This window comes from Lissotriton vulgaris, chromosome 6, assembly GCF_964263255.1.
Source record: "Lissotriton vulgaris chromosome 6, aLisVul1.2, whole genome shotgun sequence".
In the NCBI taxonomy this organism is placed as follows: Eukaryota; Metazoa; Chordata; class Amphibia; order Caudata; family Salamandridae; genus Lissotriton; species Lissotriton vulgaris.
Genome location: NC_141694.1, coordinates 319,725,342 through 319,744,913, shown reverse-complemented (window position 1 = coordinate 319,744,913; position 19,572 = coordinate 319,725,342). Strand labels below are relative to the sequence as shown.

The following is a 19,572-nucleotide window of genomic DNA, read 5'->3' as shown; positions in this document are numbered from 1 at the left end:
TTACCAACTCCAAAAATGTGTTTAGTACGTTGTTAAAAGCATGTTTTCGGTTGCAAACTCTGAAATTGAGCGTTTGCAACCAAAAAACTGCTTTATACGTCTGGCCTCTTATTTTTTGGTATTGACCTGGGTAAGGGTCATTGATGTGTATTTCTGCAATATGAACCTGTCCAAAAGGTCACTGAGCGCTGTACGGGGTCAAAGACAAGCATAAAAGTCGACAAGGGATTGGAGAGCTAGCTGGTTTGAGGGCCAATAATGGATTATAAGATACTGCTCTTTAAAGCATTGTGTCTTCAACTCCTAAATTGGAGCAGTGCTGAGGTGGTCCTAATGGATATGGGGATGTTGTTTCAGATCCTAAGTGCTTAGATGGAAAAGGCTGGCTGCCTTGTTTTCTCTTTTATACACTCCTTTGTCTGCATTCTGATGGTGTTCTGGCTCCGGCTGTGCCGAGAACCACCAGAGATGGTGAGCCTGAGGACTGTAATGCTAATTGGCCAACTCTTGCTGTTGCTTAGACTACCATTAAGAACCAAAGGTGAGATTGCATTAACCTGGCTGCTGTGTAATTGGTCTGCAAATGTAAAATAATCCACAGTAGCCTGGTCGAGCAGTCAAGACATAGCTCAAAGGAGTTGGTGTGAGGTCAGAGATTGCATATATTATAACACAGTTATGACAGTCGAAATAAAGATAAAATATCCAGCCCTAGATGTTAGTATTTTAAAATAAAATGAACAACACTTCCATAAGGCCTTAGAGGAATGTGTGTATGCACTAAGAAACAATGTAAATGCTACTAGTGAAGTCAACAAAATAACATACAAGAAATAAAGTTGCCACTACAGAGCCCTTATTAACCCCTATTATGTATTGCTAACGCTCACTAACACATCAACAATATCTTTTTGTCTGGAATTCATTTGAAAGAACAAAGGCTTGCCTTTCTCTCTCCAAAAGCGTTGCTCCTGTATAACACTGTTCGCTTCCAGACAGAACCTGAAGAGAAAGCAGAGAGAGGGAGTAGAAGTGTAGTGTGAGCAGACCCTGATGTCTAGGGTCTGGAGCCATCCTCCAGCTTACATTTGATGTTCATTTATAAAGATGTTAATAGTAATCTAAGGGTAAACCGAATTACCTGTCTACTGAAGGTAATCATGGGTAATCTTCTGTCCTGATTCATCCTGATGTTTGCAAGCTTTATAAAGCAGTCTAGTTTTCATTCATGTCTTTCACCCTTTTTCTATACCAAGAGCTCACTGGTCATACCGGAGTCATAGCTAAGGGAACCTCAGTATAGGCAGTGACTAATTGCCAGGGCCTGTAGCCATTGCCTGCTTTGTATTGCAGAAACTTTTATAGTGTGCTATAAGGCCATGTCAAGCACACTTTGGGCACATGATGTGCTTTTTTGCCATCCAGTGCTCCCAAGTTCTCTACCCCCAGACTTCCCAGTGTACTGAATGCCCTTTGACCAGTTATTAGCCCCTTCATCCTACCCTTGGACCACATGTGACATAGCCATTTCTAATGATATATAAAATAACTTGAGACAATTTCTAAATACGTTGACTTTTTTCTTCACGGGTTCATGGAGGCCCTACCAAGCTACATAAGAGACACCAGTGACTTTCTGAATAAACTAAATGAGGTGGTTTGGAAACCTGAATGCCGATTTTTAGTCATGGACATCTCATCTCTCTACACATCTATTAACCATATTGATGGCCTGAGAGCAATTGAACATTTTCTTGGTGAAAAAGACATCAAATTTTATGAACATAGCAAGATGCTAGTTAAAATGATTGATTTATGTTTGAATAACAGCTACTTTTTGTTCAATAATGAAGTATATCAGCAACTTTAGGGTGTTGCTATGGGGGCATGCTTCTCCCCTAGCTACGCATGTTTACATGTGTGCTGGTGGGAGAAGCATGTCCTTGGGCGGCCTCTTGGTGAGCTGACTCCAACAGAAACTGGCATTATCAACATGTGGCGATTCATAGATGATGTCTTTATTATTTGGCAGGGCTGTGGAAGTTCAGCAAAAGAGTTTGTAAATACCATCAACAATAACGCTTTGAACTTAGAATTCACAGCAACCATTAGTGATTCTAAAGTGAATTTCCTTGATGTTGAAATATATATTTACAACTTAATCATGACCAAGATGCATAGAAAGGTTACGGCAGGCAACTCTATTTTACATGCCCAGAGTAATCACCCACGACACTTGATAAAAAGCATTCCTTATGGAGAGTTTTTAAGAATTCAAAGGATTTGTAATAATGAGGTGGATCTGAACAAATGTCTTGAGGAATCGTTTCAAAGGTTTTTAGTTAGGGGTTATGATAGAAATGAACTCATTAAATCTTTGAAATTGGTGATGACTAAAACCCCAACTGTTCTTTCGGTGTCGCCGGTCCCTCCCACTACATTGGAGGAAACCTTAGTAAAGGACACTGAAAAATCTAAAATCAGACTAATCACCACATATAATTGCCAGGAACGTAAAATCAAACAGATTGTTCAATCTAACTGGCCAATCCTCATGCCTGACATCACTTTAGCACCTTTGTTGGAGGAGTATCCATCTATAACCTTCCGTAGAGCCCCTTCTATGAGGATGTGCTAGTTAAATCTAGCCCCGAAGTCACTATTAAATCTAATTGGTTATCCAATAGATATGGTTTCTTCAAATGCAGCTCTTGTAGAGCATGCAAATTCGGAGTTAACACAACAGAGTTTAAACCAGCATTCTCTGAGACTATTAGCAAGATTAACAATCTTTACACTTGTAAGACTGATTATGCGGTTTATGTATTACAATGTACTTGCAGTCTTCAGTACATTGGTAGCACAAAGTTACAGGTGTTCAACCGCATTTTACAACATCTGTGTGCAATAGTCAACTCCGATCCCACCTATCCTGTTGCGCGTCATTTCAAATTGGTGCATAACAACAGCCTGAATGATTTGAAATATTTCGTTATTGACGCGGTCCCCATATCTTAGAGAGGAGGGGATAGGGAGAAAAGATTGCGACAGTTGGAGAGCCACTATATAGTGTTGCTCAACAGTAAAATCCCGAATGGGCTTAACATGGGTGAAGACCTCCACAACTTTCTGTAATGTGTCCATTTTAATGGGAAAAACATATTTTTATCTGTGTATTCACATCCATGGTTAATATGAATGTCTATAGTTCAGTCTCTCCTCTTATATGCAATGGTAATTTAATCAGCTTTTAGGTTTAAGCTTTTTTAATACCTTGTTTTAGCATTATTTATGAAATTCTGGTTTTACTGTTTTTATGGTTTTACCTAAATTTTGGAATGCTTTGAGGATGATGTATCTAATCATCACTGAATCTTGTGACTTTAATATGTTTGAAGTTCATCTGGAAGTCATGATTATAGGTTTGTTCGACCAGAACCCAAATAGTTGATCCTTTAAATGTATCCTTAAAGCAAACAATCAAATTGAGAACTACCAGTTGATATTTATCACTATTGCACTTTTTTAAGCACTTTTCACTTTATCTGCTGCTATTACTGTTTACATCTTTAGTAATTTTGCTCGTTAACAATCAACAATATGCTTAGCACTTTATTTATTAGCACTTACTCACTTTGTGGGTGGCCCCTTCTTTTAAATATGGCATAGAATAATTGTCCACCGCCTCAGAATTTTATTACTTGTACATACTTTCATTCTGCTGATTTAGGGCACTTGCCCTTTATAACTGTATTGAGGTTAAATGTTGTTATAATGCGCATTTTACTTTCTACCTTTCTACTGAAATTATGTTGTCAAAGTCTAAAGAATATATCTTTTGACAGCATTCAGTGAAAACAGACTAGGTTGAATATTGAATGAAGTATGTCTTCAATGTCTATGATTGTCAATAAGTGGAGCTATTCGTGATGCATAGAGTATTTAAAACCACCTGTGTCTCTGGGTAGATTATGTGATCAAGTCCGGTTTTGCCGGACGAAACGCTTCATGCTGCTGCCCATTTTGGAATAAAGCACAACTTTTTTTCACTCTTCACTGTGGTCTGTACCTGCTTTTGTACTGGTGTCCGTTCGAGTCCCCATGCTGCAGGATTGTGGATTCCGATATATATTCCATCCAAAGTCTCCTCAATTACGAAGAAATGCAGGACACCCAGAGCTTCTGTTACAGTATTTTTATTAGGCAGATGAAAAAAGTCTCTTGACGCGTTTCGCCACTTAAGGCTTGATCACGCTCGTCTCATTTGTGTTGACAGCCATATTTAAACCCAGCAACACCCTCGTGCACAATGAATAATGCGCGAAGCGGAAGACATATTGTAAAAGACAAAACATGCTGGTAAATTACTTATAACAATGTTATTAGCACAGTAACATAGTGGAATCCATTTCATATCAGTTACTATTGTATTATTCTGTGCAGGAAACCTTATCGTAACATCTTAGTAAAATTTGTTAACAACTTGTACAAATTATACTGCATTATTCTTCAAAGCTGGTTGTCATAGCGGAATACATGTTTTGAATAATGGCATCTTTTCCACCCCAATAAACATAGATTCAGTGTCTATCTCGTGGCGTATACAATCTTAATTCTGATTGGCCGCATTACAAAAGCGCTCCTGTGATTGGTTGTACAGTCGCTATGGAAAAATATATAAACACTGCGGGTCCCGTGTCTTCAAATCTGCATATGCCGACATATTATTCCTAAAGATCGTGAAATTAATGATAACAATTGTGTTGTCTGTGTTGCCCCAGTGGGCTAATGCGATTTCAGACCATAAAGTATTACGCCACAATCTTAATTCCGATTGGCCTACTTGTAAAGCCGCTCCTTTGACTGGTATACAGTTGCTAATATACAATAAACAGTGCAAACCGTGCATTATTGAATCTACATAAACCAACTTATTAATCCAAAAGAACATGTAATTCATGATATCGAATGTAAAGGTTGACGAATCAGATTGTGAATTTTGCCCCAGTGGGCTAATGCAACTGTAAACAGTAATTCAAAGAGTGGCGTCACAATCCCGCCCCAGTGGGCAATTAAAACAAGCACCATATCTGGATTCAAAGTGTCTACCATGATGGTATAGATTCCGCTTAGTCATCAAAGGAGGAGGAGGTAATCGAGAATTATCCCTCAGAAAATTGGAGTCTAAATATATTGTGGATTTTGATTGTTATCCCCCAAAGGATTGAACAACAGTGAAGAATTAGCAATACATTTACATGAATGAGATTGTGAATTATGTACATATTGTCTGTGGTCTTCAACTTTAGAGATTTTAAAGTTATTATTTTTTCATTATTTTAGATTTCACATAATACGATGTAGCGGAAGACCTTTGATGACTACCCGGAATCTATACCATCATGGTATCACAGCTCTAGTGCCTGTTCTCCTGTCTATTATGTCTATCTCCCCAACTGTAAGCACTGCCATAGTATGTGGCTTATATGTCCTCCTATATGTCCTCCTATATGTAATCAAAGCCATAATACCCGGTTTTGAAGTCACAGTGTATCCATAGGGATAGATCCCGCTGCGTCTCGCGCTTGTCAATAAAGCTCGGCGATTGAAATCGCCTTTACTGCCGGCTTCGCCCCCTACACAAGATGGCCGCCACGCTACGTGGTGGGAGGAGCCCCGCCGCGCTTACTTCCGCGTCGTCAATCCATGCCTGGATTGTGAGACGTCGGAAGCGCCGGAGGGACTCTGCAGCGGTACGTGCGAGCCGGTGGCGGGAGCATTATGATCTGAACCCCGCCGGTTTCCGTTGGTAGCGGTAGGATCCTTTTTGGGGCTAACGGTGTCTGTGCCTTACGGGCTGTGGGTTCACTAATCGAGCCACGCTGCAGGTAAGCCTCTCTGTGTTCTCGGAACCACATTAGTCTACATGGATAGTTCCAGGTAACTTTGTATGAGTAAGGCAGCCGTCAGCAAGCGATCACCCTAGGTATTGTAAACTAAATACCATGGAGTACTAGAAATCTAGCACCATATACTCACGTTTCTACGCAATTGTTCAGGGTGCCCCTGTTGTACATTCTAGTGGCTTGCAGTGATGATTGTTTACCAACATATAATGGTGACATTAGTATGGGGTATACATTACAAATCCTACTCCGTGAGTACACCCGGACGACATTTTAATCCGATTTGATAGTATTGCGATGAAGCAATTGTACCTATATATGTTCCCTGCATAGGTTTCTCACATCTAGGAGTTTCCACGACGGACACGTGATCTTCGACACGTTGTCTTTTGATGCTCGATGGTACGACCACTACAGTCGAGCATAAGGTAAATACAGCGCTGTGTTGCAACCTGCGCTGGTTGGGTGGTGTGTGCTGTGGCTACCAATAAGCCTCTTTCATTGAGTTACCACTGCTGTGCTCTGTCTTTTAATGTTTGTATGTGTACAGGTCATCACGACAAAAAACGGAGGATTGAGAATAGAGACCCAACTGTGTGCCCTGACGAAGTTGCCAATGACAAGGCAATGAAACATGTCGGTCCAGCTATAAAAATCAATGGTATTGACTTAACCATTTTTTAATGGTGGAGTTTGGCAGCATCAGAATAAAATCGACTCAGCCAGCCAAACCTCACTTGTTTTGTTGGTTGTTGGGTGTGGGTACTTGTTGTTCTTTTCTAAGCACTTTTTTCTGTCCTACTAGGCAGTGTATTTGTACACTCCTTGTTTGTCTTTATCTATTCTCACTTGTGCAAATCTCCTCTGCACACGTTTCATCCTCTCAGCAAGGAAAGTAACCGATGATGATAAGTGGGTATACCGGTGATTAACAAACCGGGAACCCCCTCGGGTGTCACGTCCGTGAGGTACTTTCCTTGCTTTCTCACATATTTTTTCTATGTGGGTGAATCTGTACACAGCTATTATCAATTTTTTAAGGTATGGTCTGACCTGTAACACAACAGTGACTAAACTCGTCTTGGTGAGCCAATAAGAGGTGTGGCCCTAGTAGTTACAGGGATTTTGAGAATCAAACCATGCAGGCTGAATAGGGCTTTCGGTTTCATATTTAGAAGACTGGTACCAGGAGCATTGAGGAACTCTGGAGAAGCTTTAAAGTGCAATGAATCATACCTCCCACACTGTTTACGGTGTGGGGGTCCAGCATGTTTGATACAAAACATGACCAGGTTTGTTATAACCAGTTTAAGATGGTCATCGCATAATGATGCATGGCCACTCTATGTATCTTAATGGCTGATGCACTTAAAACCCGGGAGAATGGACTCCGAAGATTGTTGGGGTGTTCTGCTCATGCAGTGGCACCCTCACACTTACAACCAAGCACCCAGCCTTTAGTATTGAACGTGCTGCCTTGGGGGTAAGTTCTAGGTTTTAAGTGAAGTGACCCCAGATATAAGTAATCTTATATCTGTCGTAAGTGGTGCTAGCACCAGCTTACACTGGATGCAATGGCAAGCCTGTAGTCCTAATTTGAGTGGTCTCTCATGGGTGGTGTAATATATGCTTCAGCCCATGGGAGACCCCTGGTGTACCTATGCCCTGAGTACCTTAGTACCATATACTAGGGACTTATCAGGATACATCAGTAGCCAATCTGGAGTGTACCAAAGTACTCACCATGTCCAATTTATGGAAGAAGCGCTGAGACTAGGGTCCTGATTAGCAGGATCCCAATCAGACTAGTCAGGAAAACATGATGACACCAGCAAAAAGTGGGGGTGACCATGGAAGCAGTTCCTATTTTCTTACAGCAAGATTTACTGCTGCTTTCCAAATACAATTGATGCACATGATGATGTGCATTGCTAGTAAGTGGAAATATTGCAAAAAGAACAGATGATGGATAGAATTCTGAACTAATCAAAGATTCCCCCCTAGTCACAGATCTGGGTTAAATCCATCCTCTTTTTTTGCTCGCCTTGCCTTTCCAGTTTGGACCCAGCCATATGCAAATCAGTCTTGCCCCTGTTCCCTATGGGAACAGTACAGGCTGAACTGCCAGGCCAAGTCCTCCCTGGGCCAGAAACAAGCATCCTGTGAATGGCTTTTGGGTATCACCGCTCATTAGCCAGGCTAACTTGAATCTGGTGGCATAGCGAGCATGGGACACACGTCTGGGCATACCCTTTCAATTTAGGGTGCCAAATGCAAAAATAACATCATTTGTTCTTTTTGCACTAAGTGAAATTACAGCAGACCCTTTTTTCTGTTTACACTGATGAAATCAAAAATTACATTCATGAAGACAACACGGTTGAAATAACCTCTCCGATAACTTGTTTGTAGCTTCAGTGATGTCATTGATGTGGTCAATGGTACTCTTTCCCCCCCCCCCGTTTATTGTCAGTGGAAATATGAATATATATAAATTTGTTAACTTTATGAATGTTGGCAACATAAGTCCTCTTGAAATTGTGTTGTGCTCATAATTATTATCTACAGTTTGAATAAGTTGAAATGTAAATGTTTTTTTCCCCAAGTCTTTTTCAGAAGAACACTCCTTGCTCCCCCACCCATCCGCCTTTTTCTGCTCCTCCTCCGTGACCAGCACCACAACCCACCTTTCATCTTCTTTTCGAGTGGGACACCTCTAAGTCCTCATACTCCACTACTCTTTCACAGCTATTGTAGGGGGGGGGGCTACCTGTGCTCCTCACTCCTCTAATCCTGTGTAGGGGTACACCCCCTGCATAACCCTTACTATATGCCCTCTCATGTAGTGTACAATAGGGACACCCCCCACACTGCCTCTATTGCCACTACACTTACCTGCTTGATGGTTGCAGCTCTGCCATGGTAGTGGGTTGATTCCTTGTTAACAGGAAGTTAAGCAGTGTGCTATGGTGGTTTTTGGTCCCTTCCACTCTTTGCCTTAGTGGCCAGCATCTTTGTCATTTAATGCATTGTAAGGTGCGAATTTTTTTTTGTTTGTCTTTTTGTACCCATAACTTTTTTCTATTTTTTACAGATCGAACATTTAGGATACGACTTTTTAGTTTTAAAGTTTTTATGGCGATTTAGTCATCAATGGAGAGCACACCGCTAGCCCCTCCTCCGGATCGCCCCTCGGGACTCTGGTACTTGCAGTTCTTTAGTGGATCACCCAGGTGGGTGCAAGTCGGTACTTGTAGGACTGATGAATCTCTAGACCCGATACATGTCCCGGGTTTTAGGATATCGCCCGAGACATGTCTCGGGTTTCGGGATAACTTCCCTCATCAGTAGAGAAAGATAGTTAGGGGTGGAAGAGAAGGCCGCCACACAACAGTCAAAGGCCTCGATGCCAGAACCGGCACGCAGGTGCATCTTCCAAGAGCCCGTCGACCCAAAGCTCAAGGGAGCCATATTGTGTTTAGTCATCAATGGCGGCCTTCTCATCCACCCCAAACACTGCTGTGCTGACGAGGGAAACTGTCCCGAAACCCGGGCCATGTCTCGGGTCCAGAGATCTTGGGGATAACGAGTAACCACTCGCACCAACTGTGGTGAACTACTTTTTACTCGTCCATCTACATGCACTACATGTACCAGAGTGCTAAGGGGCGAACCGGAGGAGAGGCTAGCGGTGTACGATTCATCTTGGTTGTTTTTATGGCAATTTGTTGTACTGAACCCCTGAACTACAAAATTGTTTCTCTGCCATATGGTAGTTGTGATATACAGCGAAAAGACATGCGCTGTGGGTTCTGAGAAGAGGCACATGTGCCGGGCATGATCCTTCCATGGTTCTACTTTGAGTGCTGTGAGGGACAGAGTGAAATGGCAGCCTCATTACGGCGGTGTTTGAGGCCGCTAAGATCGCCGTGGGCACCCAGGCATGGTTTTTAACACATACAGGTGCCCCACTCCCCAGTAAGCTGGCGGGAAAAATTGAGAGGACACAAATAGAGAATACTTGATTATACCGAATAAGAGGAAATGCAGTGACGGTGACACTTAAAATAGTGCTACGCATGAAAGTATGGAAATGTAATACGTATTACCTCATGTGTGTTTAAGGTCCAATAGTTTCCTGCTGTGTGTTTTTAAAGAATTGCATCAATGAATAGGAGTCAAAATGTTTTCCTCAAACAAGATTGGTCACTGGTTGTCTGTCTTGTCTGTCATCCCTAATCACTAAGTCATTGGCCTATGCCTTTTTCTCTCACCTGAAATGTACATCTTGTGGAGTCTTGGGCTGCGTCCTGTAAGCAGATACAATTTCTAAAAGCATTAAGTCCTCACGGAGCAAGAAGAAAAAAAAGAAACTAACCGGGCCGGATGGCTCATGATTAGAGTGGTCACATGTTCTTAAGAAAATAAGTTTCTATTCAGTTTTTTTCCGCCTACTGGTGATGAGTATGCTAGCCAGAGGCTTTGCTCAGGTATCAATTTGTCTAAGTAGGCCAACATTGCATGCAGTAGTTTCATCTTCCAATGGCAATGGAAATACCAGATGTTGGAGATGATAAAGATCTGTTGAATGGTCCATGCACATATCCCGCTAAGGATTGTAGGAAAACGGGGAGAAGGGCCGATTTTTGACATTCGTGAGTGTAAGCTAGGCGTAAGCTAGGCGCTAGCTTTGGAGAAATGCGTATTCCCATGAGTGTCATGGGAGTTAGCCTTGCAAATATGGCCTACAACAAGAAGTTCATACCTTAAGAGTTTTCAAACTTTGCAATTATGCAGGTTTACAGCAAAGGATGATGGGTAGATGTGAATGCCAAATGACCAAAATTATGTTTTATACTGAGGTACATCTTGTGGGGTTGCGTATTGCATATAAATGCAGGAAACTGCAAATCGAAAGGGTACACCTAGTCTTGCGTAAGCTTCCTCTTTTTAGGTCTCACCTAGCGAATGCAGCGCATGCGCTGTTTCGCCTTGGTGAGACTATTGTTGTCGGTTTTGTGCGCGAAGGGAGACAAAACATGTGCGCGCCCGAACTGGCGATGTGCACGCTCACGGCATCTGTATCAGTTTGGCCCCGGACAGCACATGGGCACGCGCACGGCGTGTTCAGCTTGCGTCTGGACACCTAATGTGCATGCTTGCATGATCACTGCGTCTGTCAGCTTGTTTCGGACAGTGTCGCGGCTAAAGTAGAGGTCGGAGCTGGAGACATGAGCTGTTTCCCAGCCGCATAGGCCCCTTGATACCCCTTCTGCCCACCGAGTGCTGTGCAGAGAGTCTGGGGGAGACCAGTATTTCCATGCAAGGGAGCAGGTAAGATCGCGTGGAATGTTCATTAAAATGTGCACGTGTACGGACAGGTTGCGTATTTTCAGCACAAAGTGCTTTCGCTTTTGTTGGTTTGTGTATCCCCATGCTGCTGCTAAGAGGCTTATTGGAAAAGAATGCTTTAAATCTTCACAGGGAAGGTGCATTTTAATGCTGGTCCGCATCATAGGCCCGGGATTGCATTCCGCTGCTCTAACTGTTTGTTTTTATCTGGCAAGCCAGAGGAAAGAGCGCGGGAGCTCAGAGGCCCGGGGATTGCGCTCCACTGCTTTAACCATTTGCTTTTATCTGGTTTTGTTATTACTATTACATCTTGAACAGTTCTGTCTTACTATTCTTTGTCTTAGCCAAGCCCTATCTAGAGAACAAAGTGCGGTGCCATATAGTAAATACGTGACATGTAAAGTAGGATTTGCAGGGGCTCAGTTTAAGATATTTCTGGCAGCCCCTGATCACAAACACATGGTAACAACCCTGGGTTATGATAACGTCCGGACTCCAGATCAAACAAAAGGTTCATTACGCCCGCCTGGACATTGAACTTGGGCACTTTCATGCTTTTCCTTCACTTTTTTTGTGTCTCCTGTAAAAAGAACAGGCCGGCATAGCACGTCCCGCACCTAACACTCAGAGCAACAGCCAAAGAGCCTTCTGTGAACACCTGGTGCTCCTTGAGCTGTTGCTGACGCCCCCTGCACCCTGTATCAACGAAACTTGAGTTTTACACACCACTACCCCAGCGGCTTTGGCACAGAGTCTCATGCACCTGCTAGGTTAGCTTTCTATAAAGTTTTATTCAAGCTGTTATATGGAGAAACATACACACAGTCCCTCTCCTCTTCCCCAACCCCTTTCCACCTGATTGTACGACAGTAAACAGTGCTTCACTAATTTCAATATCATTCCTTGGCATCCAAATACAGAGCTCCTCTTCCATAACGTTACAACTAAGCAGGCTTGTGCCCCACAGCCCCCCTCATCTCGGATGCCACACAATTCAGAATGTCCAACTACCTCAGTGTCTGTGGGCCGTGGAGCCACTTAAAGTTTTTAGCCAGGCTACTGCGCTCCTGTGCTCAGCTCGTCACAGGTGCATTGGCTCCCGTGGAACGCTCAGCATAGCAGGGGAATTCTCCCCGCACCTGAGCGTTCCACGGGCCGGAGCGCCGTGGCTCATGACGAGCTCAGCTCGTCATGAGCACCGAAAAAGTTAAATATCTTAGGTCGGGCTGCATCCATTGGGGAGCCCGATTGGATACTGTGAGCTATCCTCATCAGTTCTACTTGATCGGGGATTACAAACTGATTAAGGCACATATCAGCCCTGAGCCTCACTTCACTAGTTCTTCCTGTGGACATCTTCTCTGATCTCATAGGGAAAGACCTATAAATGGTCTCTACCTTATGCACAAAGTGGTCAGCCAGAGCCTCACAGATCTCAGTGGAGTAGGTGTCTGGAGCTAGAGTCCGATTAAGAGACGTGAGCTCCTTGTAAATAGAGAAAAGCTCCTTGGATGCGTTCTCTGCTTGCTCAATTTTTTTACAAATCTCTTTTTGTCCTTCTTATCAGGCGGTGGTAGTCCTTCATACTATTCTTGTATTTCAGCTTGGCCGTCTTTTCACGCCAGGTGCGCTCTAAGATTTTGCTAGCGGACTTAGCTGCTCTTAAATCAGCAGTAAACCACAGTGCCGTCTTGGAGCGCCTCGCCGGGGCCTTATTCGTCCATGGCACGGCCCTATCTAGGGCCTTGGCCAACCAATCCTCGTATTCTTTCTTTCCATGCCTCATCCAGGTTCTCTCTTAGCGGAGAACAGTCCAGCCTCAGAGCAAGTTCTAACTCATCCTGCTTGAGTTTTCTCCATTGCCTGCGTTTGAGCGCTATCAGTCTATCTTGCGTGATACTTTTAGGCAGACCATAAGTGTAAAAGTGAATCAAGTAATGATCTGACCAGGTCACCTGGATCGGGGGTAGAACCTACACTTCCTCCCAATCTACAAAAATTGGGTCAAGGAGGTGCCCCGCCTGATGCGTTGGCAGCCGGGATTGGAGTCTTAGGTTGAATATCTCCAATGAGGTAATCACCTCTTGAGCTTCCCTATTCCCTTTTTCCTCAATATGCAAATTGAGGTCCCCTAAAATTAGGAGCCTATTATAACGCAGAGCAGGTTGTGCGACCGTCTCCACCAGGCTATCTATAAATTGAGATACCACCCCAGGTGGACGATAAATCAAATAGCCCTGTGTAATGAGATTGGGTGCATATCGAATTGTAAAGAAGCCTGCTTCGCTATTGCTAATGTCCACAGCTTCTAGGGTGCTTCTAGGGTGCATCTCACCTCTAGTTTATGCACCATAGCAATCCCCCCCCCCGTTGTCTACCACGGTCAATTCTTAGTATGCTATATTCGTGGGGGGGGGTGGGGGGTTAAAAACATAAATAAAAGGCATTGTTATTTACAATGCCAATAACTTAAACTCTCATAACTGCAAGACCTATTACATTGCAAATGCTTGTTTGTGTGTGAGGCTGGCTCTGGGATCTCTATGTGTGCTTTTATATGACCTTGGCTAATAGAGCTTTTTGTTATATTGTTCAAGGCATTTTGTGCATTTTCACTTCCCATTTTGGTACTTAAATCATTTCTCAGTGTTTTTTGTATATTTTTTCATTAGGACACAATAGAGGTTGAGGTCTGCCAAAAATGTTTCCAACTGGCGCCTGTGAACGTGTTAATGACATGAAGTCAATGGTGGTTGGCTGCCAGGTCTCATGCCATCACTGGGATTAAGAGTTTTTGTCTTTTGACTGCCTCTAGTTTGTTAAAACAAATGAAAAGGTAGCTTTTCATTTTTATTTTTGAAATGCATCCTGTTTTCCTTTATGGAAAACGGGCTGCATTAAAAAAATAGCTTTATTCAAAAAGCAATTGCAGACATGGCTGTCTGCTGACCCCAGCAGACCGCCATCCCAGTGCAGGCAAAAGCATGGGCGAATTTTGCGAATCTCGCGTTCGCGAATTTTGCGGATTTGCGAACTCGCAATCCGCAAAATCCGCGAATTCCCGCAAATTTGCGGATTTTTTTTTTTGTGTGTTCGCGCGTGTTTCTGCCAGTTCGCGAGGGTTTTTACAATTTCGCAATTTGCGAACTTACCTGTCGGGTCGCAAGTTTTGCGAACTTGTTGTTTCTACGTGTCCAGCCTGTTTGGGACACTCTTCTTCATCACTGCCACTCTCTGTCACCACTGCCACTCTCTGACTACTCATGCCACCCTCTGGCCCACCCATGCCACCCTCTGTTTCATCACCACACCCTCTGGTTGTCCAGTGTACATTATTTTCGGCAAAGCAAAGCACACCTTCCCTGCCTCAAGTGACCTGAATTAATTTGGGGCTGATTAATGTGTCCCAGAATATTTTTTTAGCTGGCACCTGCTTCCTTAGTGCTTCCTGATTAGTGATCTTTTGCACTTGCTAAGTGCTTTCATTGTTGCAAAATTAGTTCCAACACCTGCCCTGCCCCAACTGACAATAATGAATTAGGGGCTGATTAATGGATTGTAACTTCCAGCCTGGCTCCTGCTTGTCTCCCTTAGCTGTAATTCAGGACCTTTGTGGCATATGTGTAACTATTCTGAGGTTCAGAGCAGGGTCACATAATAGTTGCAACTGGCAACTGAACTCTGGAGGGGCCCCTCAGGAAGCACTACAGGAAATGGCTACTAATGATGAGCCTGAACTTTTGAACCTGGTAAGTAGTTTCAGTTTTGCTAAGATCGTATTTCTGCAATTTAGCACTTACTCGCGGGGTGCGAAGTTGTACTGGCAAGCCGCGAACTCACGCGAACAGTGCGAGCAAGCCATAAAATCCGCTGCTCGCGGATTTGCGGATTTTGCGGGAGATTCGCGGATCTCGCGGATTGCGAATTTACCGAAAATCCGCAAAATCCGCGAGCGAAACGGATTTTCCGCCCATGCTTATTTCCAATGGGTCGCAAACTGAGAACGACCTCTGGAATGTTAATGAGGTAGGTCTATTTGCGACCACTGGGAATTGCAAAATGTGTCTAAGACTAAGGATGAGATTTCCTAATTGTGAACCACAAAAATTTTCAATTGGGAAATCGCAAACTGACTTTTTTGTACATCAGGCCCTCAGTTCATAAACCCAAACTGGCAAAAGACAAGGATATAGAAATAACAACGTATAAGCACAATGTGCACAATAAAACTACACGCACAGTGGCATGTATGTAAAAGGTCAAAAATATACTCCATAACAAGACAATCTATCATGGAAACCCCATTTTCATCTATAACACGTTTGTACATGCAAGTCAAGTGACGTTTTTTTAAGAGTGTGTATATATGTTTTAAACACGGCTCCAGGAGAGTACCCTAACACTGTCTTGAGAGGTCATACTTGCCGCAGCAGAAAAAAACTCAAAATAACCTGAACCAATAATTTCCTCACAAAGAAGCCACAATAAAATTAGGTACTGTCAGTGTTGCATTCCTATGCTATAGTTTTTTAAGTTTGAACGGTAACTCTCAATGATGGCATCTGGCAATGTGAAGCAATCATAAACGTCAGCTCAGTTGTACTTCACTTAATCGTTCACAGTATTGAAGCACCTAGAGGAGGGGAACATACCATAGTTAGATATTGTTTACCCTAGTTCAGGATAACTTGATTAAGTCATAGAGGGTCAAACAAAGGAAAGTGCTAATGCACACAGGAATGGATCAAGACACTGATTCATACAGAAATATATCAAACCTCGTTAAGTGTTCAATCATAAACTCATGAATTTTAAGCACAGTGTTGTGTAGCATTTAGACAAAAGCCTTGCAAATTGTGATTTACGGATATATGTATTTTTTTGTTTTTTTTAGGGCACACTAGATAATTCTCTTCAGAGGGGCACCACCTCTTAGCAAAGTAACCTCATGACTGGAATATTACAAACCTGTTCCTGGTGATGTGTCTGTCACACTGCTGGTGTATCCTGCATCAAACCTACTGAAGGTAAAAGTTTGTATGTTTTTCTTATGTTTGTCCATCTACACAATCACTTGTCACCAAATGGTGTCCCAGGCTGCTTATGCCCTAAGCAGTTGACGTTAGCCTGTGTTGACACTTCTAAATTTGATCTGGTTGCATATATTAGTAAATTGTCCTGCTTTTTTTGTCTGCAGGTCTCATGATTTAACAGAATACTATGTTAACATTAGTAATAATTAATACTTGATTCAAGTGGCCCTCGTACAAAGTATTGATTCCTAAATGGCTCATCGGAAGTTCCGTGTATGTCAGACATCTGGCTCCATTATCTTATTCCTCAATGTAATGGATAGTTCAAGAGACTGCTAAATCCCTGAAGGCGTAGTTCTTCGCACATCGCCATGTACATTCTCAATGTTGGGATATGACTAAGTAGCTGCATGCAGTACTATGTAGTGTGAGCCCTCTAGCACAAGCCATGCCTGGGCTTCATTTCCTACTGACTCTTTAGAATTCAGTATGCCTTTACACTGATGAATGTTAATTTGTGTTTGTATGTTTAGCTTTCAATACTGCCAATAATGCCACCTGGCTGGAAACGGACAACTTCATGTTTTTATTGCGTGATACCTATTCATGCTATGTATTCATTTCGTGGGGGGCACAGTGTTCAGGTGTCAATTTAGGCAAATGTTGTGAGGCTGCCTGCATGCAGCATTAGGAAGTCTTGTCCATGCGTATGTCTAGTCTGATCATTGGTGCTGGCCTGTTGCCTGTGTAATGTCTTCTGCTGGGAGCAGGATTTCCCTCGCACTCTTATCATCTGGACTCACTGTTATGGCGTCTTTCAGGTTCCTCGTGGTGGTGGCTACCTATTCACACGCTCTGAGATCTGTCTGCAGGTACCTACACTCCCTTCGGCATAATGTCTGGTTCAGTGAGACGTGACCACGTTTAAACAATTTGCGCTGCAGTTGGTGCAGCATGTTTGCTTTACTGTGCGGCAGGCCCGGTTCTAGAGGGTGGGCCAGGCCCACCCAAGGAATACTCTGGCCCACCCAAGGAATACCCTGTCCCACCCAAGGAATACCCTGTCCCACCCAAGGAATACCCTGGCCCACCCTAGGCCATTTTGACCTGAAAAACTAGCGTTTTTCATAGGAATGCCTCAGTGGCGTGAAGCTCCATTGGGCTCTGCCTCATTGTTTATTTAACTATTAACACAATTAACATGTACTAGTTTCAGGCCCAGGGACAGGTGTGAAATCAGCAGGGATAGTAGCTGCTATGATACCCTTGGTTTTTGCGCCCCCCATATAGGAAAAAAGCTTCAGGCCGAAATCAAATTGGAAATATTTTACTTTATGGACCTTAAGATACTGCAAAGGAAATGTAAAATCCTCGAGCATAAATGGAGGATATCTAAAACAGACATAGACAGACAGTCGTATAAGGCTGAAATGAAAAGCTACAACATTGCAATTAAGAATGCAAAAAAGACCTATTTTTCCAATCGGGTGGCTATGAATAGCGGCTCATCCAAAGAACTATATAAGATAGTTAACGAGCTTATAACCCATCTGGTTTCTCGCAAACCCTGACTCCGTTGCGTGAGGGTTTTGAGGCGATCAGCAGGATTTTTGTGGACAAGGTGAAGGGATCTATGCCTCCTTTCATGTACACCTGACAGTTTTAGACCGGAATTTTTACATCCTAATTCAGGTGCACTAGTCCATCTTGACAGTTTCGTCCCATTCACCGAAAAAGAGGTGGTAAAAACCATGATGGAAGTCAAATCAGGATCCCTGCTAGACCCCTCTCCCCACTATATCATCTCTCAGATTGCCTCAATCATTTGCCTTCAAGTCATTAATCAGTCATTATGCACTGCAGTGTTCCCAGAGATCTGGAAGAAGGCCACAGTTGTTCCTCTGCTAAAAAAAAAGCAGGTGCCGATGCTCTCAACCCAGTCAACTACTGTCTCATATCCCAACTACCTTATTTATCCAAAGTGATGGAGAAATTAGTAAATAGGCAGTTGACACATTATCTTGAAGCCAATGAACTTCTGGATATTTCCCAGACGTGCTTCAGAACTAACAACAGTACTGAGACAACACTTTTAGCAGTACTGGATAACATTAGATGTGTGGCAGATCAGGGCAAAGCTGTTGGCCTGATCTTATTAGATTTGTCGGCAGCGTTAAACACTGTTGCACACATCTTCCTGCTGAAAACTCTATCCACCAAGGGTATACACTCAAAAGCCCTACAATGGCTCCATTCATTTTTGACCAATGGAACACAAACTATACAGCTAGGTACTTTTTCCTCCACCCCATCTCCCATGGTGTAAAACAGGGTGCATCATTAAGCCGCATGCTTTTCCAATATTTATGTGTCCTCTCTGGTGAAAATATGTGTGGGAATTGGGGCATCAACATATGCTCCTATGCAGATGATACCCAATTGATGGTCACTTTCGACAGACAAGATAACACTAGGACTAGACCTACTAGCTGTCTTACAGAAATGACAGCTTGGATGTCTGACCATTGTCTGAAAGTTAATGCAGATAAGTCTTAAAGCCTACTGTTTGGGGGGCACTCACCAAAACTGGAATACAACATGGTGGCCCTCTACTTTGGGCAAACCCCCAGCCCCTAAGCAGGTGGCAAAAAACTTGGAAATTCTTGTGTATAACACACTTACCATGCAGAATCATGTCCATGCACTCTACGGGAAGCCTTTGTTTTTCAATCCTAAAAATGCTAAAGAGAACATTCCAGTGGATTCCGCTAGAGTGTAGAAAAATCATGGTCCAAGCATTGCTTATTAGCAGGCTGGATTATGGGAATGCTCTTTTCGTCGGCATGGCAGACTATCTCTTCTCTCGACTTCAGCTGGTCCAGAATGCGGCTGCCAAAGGCGGTTTGCAATAAGAGGAAGTATAGCTCAGCCTCGGAATGCATGATGACTTTACATTGGCTCCCGATGAGACAAAGGGCTTTGTTCAAACTGCTGTGTCATGCACATAAGGTCCTGCATTGTACCGGACCTAAAATTCTCTAAGGCAGAGTTATGTTATATCGTCCTAACCATAATCTGCGATAGTGCCACAAGGCCAGAGCAATCACCAAATGCATTAAAAAGTCCAGAGTAGCGGGTCGTTCCTTCACATCTGGCGGCAAAACTCTGGAACGAACTTCCAACTGAACTTCGACTCATCAATTGCCATTATCATTTAGAAAAAAATTGAAAACACATTTATTTCCCAAAGCTTGATTAGCTACCGAACTCTCCTCCCATGA

General features: G+C 43.1%; 1 protein-coding gene across 10 annotated transcripts in view; it reads left to right on the top strand.

Moving 5' to 3' along the window:
* The window catches only part of HPCAL1 (hippocalcin like 1), a 1,564,223-nt gene that overhangs the window by 272,394 nt on the left and 1,272,257 nt on the right, over window positions 1-19,572 (top strand). For all 10 annotated transcript variants that reach the window (XM_086926340.1, XM_086926339.1, XM_086926341.1 and 7 more), the window contains one exon: window positions 16,153-16,285. The gene's annotated coding sequence lies outside the window, so the exon portion shown is untranslated. The remainder of the gene's footprint in view (window positions 1-16,152; window positions 16,286-19,572) is intronic.